General features: G+C 36.8%; 1 pseudogene; it reads left to right on the plus strand.

Moving 5' to 3' along the window:
* Window positions 1–2877: 2877 nt before the first annotated feature.
* LOC140622022 (NADH dehydrogenase [ubiquinone] 1 alpha subcomplex subunit 1 pseudogene) lies at window positions 2878–3121 on the plus strand (annotated as a pseudogene).
* The last annotated feature ends 1263 nt before the right edge of the window (window positions 3122–4384 follow it).

The raw sequence follows: 4384 nt of genomic DNA on the forward strand, positions 1-4384 counted from the left end.
AAGTAGACAGACAACATGAAAATAAGGAGATAATATTCATAACAGAATGGTCTGAATGTGGACCCCTCCAAAGTATAGCCCACTACAAAGATGGACATGCGTAGTTGTTTGGAAGATGATTCCAGCAAGTGTATGTAAGTAAGGAAATATAAGAAAGCCATTAAAGGTATGCTGGTGAGCTGGTGGGTGTTTGGGAGCTTGGGGTTCAGTCAAAGTGGGGACCCTCTCAAACTGTGAGAACCTAGAGGCAGAATCTCCCATTGTGTAGTGGAAGCACTGAGCCACCACCCCACTGACCACAGTTGCCTCCCTGTGGCTTGACTTCCCATCATTTCAGCACTGAACTTGTCTCTGGCAGAGCAAGTGCCTACAGCACCTAAGAAGGTCTACAAGGAAAGACAAAGGAGGACACAGACATGTGAGCTGAGGACATCAGCCTCCAGGGACGTGCCTCAGCTCAGGAACATTCAGGATGGTGGAGGTGATGTTGGAAGTGGCAGCAACAGCACCTGCCACAACATGTAAGAGAACTGAAATCATCCACTTGAGAGATGATCAGATTGGTTTGAAAAAATACCCACATGCTGCTTACCCCTAATAAAATTAAACAGAAAGTTTCCAAATATGGGGCATGAAACAATATACTGAAGAAAAATCTTTATACTTGTGCCTAAGAACAAGCACAAAAGTGCTTGCTGGGGCAGATGGCAACAAATAGAACACCCTTATGTTCATCAAAAGGAGAAGAGCTAAATGGATTATAGTCACATAAGAAACACTTCATGACTTCTATACCTCCAGGATAAAAGTCAAATGGGAAAATCCTGTGGAAACACTGTGCCACTCTAATCTAGTTAATAACAGAAGGCCTTAGCAACACTGTACATGTATACAGATAATTTATATTTCAGTTTATTGTCTTCTCATGTAGTTCAACATTTTTTAACTCTTAATATTGCCATATATTTATGATTGAGTAGATTAATCATGAGCTTTCCCTTAAATGATTTGCCATCAAAAGTTTTTCAATAAGGAACAAAGATACGTCCTCTTTAAAAAGTCATATGCCCAAAGAGGTTCACTGGTTTCACTAACTAGTTAAAACTTAAGTGTTTGGCATAAGTAAATAGTTGCAAATTTTCGAAGGATGGAGGCATTAAAAATAAAGATATAAAAAAAATAAATAAATAAAGTTATAGGGAAAAAGCTTATGAAATAGTATGCACAAATGATTCTAATGATGGTATGAGAGAAAGGGAGGGAGGGAAATAAAACAGAAAAGTAAAGTAGAGAAAGCAAATGAAAAAATTCAAGAAACAATGGTGATAACAGAAAATGATGAAGTCAGTTAACCTAAAATGAAATACTTAGTTTTAAATATAACAGAAGATATGCAAGATTTCTATGCTGAAAACAGCAAAACAGAGGGAAAATATGGGGAAAATACTGAATAAGTGGAGAGGTACATGGTACTCATTAATTAGAAGGTTCCATATTGACAATTTCCCTAAAATTGTTCTATAGATCCAGTGCAATCCTACTCAAAATCTCAGAAGAAATTTTTGTTGAAATTGATTAGTTGATTATAAAACATACGAAAAGGCAAAGAAAGTAGAATAATTTTTTAAAAAGTAGAATAAAAGAAGAAGAACAAAGTTTAAGGACTCAGCACGACCTAAATTTAAGCCTTTTTATAAAACTCTAGTGATCAGGATAATTTAGTATTGACGAAAAAGATAGACACATAAATCAATTCAACAAAATAGGGAGCATACAAATGGATTCACATGTAAATGATCAAATTATTTCCAACAAAGTTGCAAAGGTAACTTAATAAGGGAAAGACTAGTTTTCTCAACGAATAGTGTTGGAACCATTGGATATCTGTGAATAAATAAACAAATAAATAAATAAAAATGCCCAGACCTTGCACCATTTACAAACACTAACCCATAACCTAAATCTAAAACTATCACATTTCTACTAGGAAACACAGGAAAACTACCAGTGACCTTGATTTAGGCAAAGGTTTCTTAAACACCAAAAACATGAGCCATTAATGAAAAAATAAAAATCAATTAATTGAACTTCATCAGAAATAAAAACCCTTTTTCACTGAAAGACTCCATTAATAAAATTTAAAAAGCAAGCTGCCGACCAGAAGAAAATACTTATGAAGAGTATATTTGGTAATGAATTTGTGTATAAAAGATATAAAGAGCTCTCAAAACTAAATATTAATAAATCACCTTATTAAAAATGGGAGAGGGGGAAAAATAAAAAATAAAAAAATAAAAATGGGAGGAGGATTTATACAGATACTTAAACAAGGAAATATATGTACGGAAAATAAGCACATGAAAACATGTTTCAAAAAAAAAGAAAGAAAACATGTTTCATCATCATTAGTCAGTAGAAAAAAAACAAAGTAAAGCCACAGTGAGATAAAACACTACATGCTTATTAGAAGAGTTAAACTTCAAACAACACCAACAAATTGTTAATTGTTAATACCAAGCAGGGATGTAGAGTGACTGGAATACTCATACAAAGCCAGTGACAATGCAAAAGTTGCAACCACTTTGGAAAACAGTTTGGCAATTTCTTATAAAGTGAGACACACACTTACCATAGGACCCAAAGATCGCACAACTAGGTATTCATGCAAGTGAAATGAAAACTGAGTTTCACAACAAATGAATGTTTACAGTGGATTCATTCACAATGATCAAAACTGGAAATGACCCAAATGGCCTTCAGCTGGTGAGTAGATAAGCAAACTGGTACAATCACAACATGGGATACCTCACAACAATTTAAAAAATTAATTACTGATACATGCAATCTTATAGGTGAGTCTCAAATGCATGAGGCTAAATGAAAGAAAGAAGATTTCCTGGCAACCATGGTGCACTGTGGTTGAAGATGCTGCCTGGGATTAGCCATGTGCTTGCTCATCCCTGTAGTAGACACTGTGCAATAGATCCATGGGTTCACTAACAGGATCAAGGCAAAAAGACTTGTCCATTATTCACATCAGTGGAGTTTGATGGGAAGAGATAGGTGTATCTCTAGAGTTAATCATTACTATGTGTCAAAGGGTTTGGAGACTATCCATTAAGAAAACATTCTACTATTTATTAAAAATAACTGGGTTAGGCTCATCTACTCCTGCTAGAAGGTTATGCAGTGTATCATGTATGTATGCATGTATGTATGTGGTATGCAGTGTGTATTAATGAGGAGCTTTACAAAAACAATGAAAAAGTTAAAAGAAAAAAAGAAAGAAGACTCAAAAGACTAATGCTTTATGAATCATTTTATATGATATATAAGGAAAAACTAGGAGAAGAAAACAGATTTGGATTGTCAGAGGTGAGGCTGGGTGGAGGATTGGCTGCAAACTGGCATCAAACAGCTTTTTGGGTTCATGGGACTAGCTGGGATCTTAATCGTGTTGGTGGCTACATGACTATAAAAGCTGACGGACAGAATCATACATTAAAGAGGGTGACTCTTACTTTTCATAAACTGTCTCAATCACTGATGTAATCAAATCAAGAAAAGTAATTGAGAGTTTTCTTTTAATCCCTGTACCCAAAAGAATATACCTTCTCACATCTGAGTGTCGATGCATAAAGAAACATGAAAAGTGCCCTTAATTCATCGCTAGGGACAGAGTTTGGAGACAGAAAATTTCAGGTGTGAAAAGGCTCATTTCCATGGAAAGGCCAAGAGAAGCAGACCCTGAAGGCACAGGTGGAGAGGCTGGAAAGAAGCACTCCTTCTGTGGTACAACAAAGGAAAGATATAAAGATTAGAAGACCTCATTAGGGTACCCTGTGTTTTGAAACCATTGCTGGAGAATCTGTAATGATAGGAACAAAGGTTCTACAGTCAACTGAGGAAAGGAAGAGAATTAAAAACATTCCAAAACATATGTGCTGGTCCTTTTAATAAGAAGCTTAAGTCAATTCAATTCAATAAATATTGTAGCCTGTGGGCTGGCCCCTGGGAGCCAGCTCTGGAGAATACCATTTCTACAGCACAGTCCTTTCAGGGGGATTGTCCAGTTAAATAAAAGCACTCAAGAGAAGGACATGCTTTGGCGGCCTGCCTCATCCTCTCTCTGCTCCCTGGGACTCCCCGGGGAAGTTGCCACCCTTACCAGATGAGTGAGTGGGAGATCCACAGGGCTCTTGGGTGCCTATGACTGGCACACACTAGCAGGAGCCAACATTCTTCCTCTGAACTTCCTTTTTTTTTTAAAAAAAAAGATTTTGTTTATTTATTCATTAGAGGCACAGAGAGAGAGAGAGAGGCAGAGACATAGGCAGAGGGAGAAGCAGGCTCCATGCAGGGAGTAAGACATGGGACTCCAGGG

Source organism: Canis lupus, chromosome 31 (genome assembly GCF_048164855.1).
Source record: "Canis lupus baileyi chromosome 31, mCanLup2.hap1, whole genome shotgun sequence".
Taxonomy (NCBI): domain Eukaryota; kingdom Metazoa; phylum Chordata; class Mammalia; order Carnivora; family Canidae; genus Canis; species Canis lupus.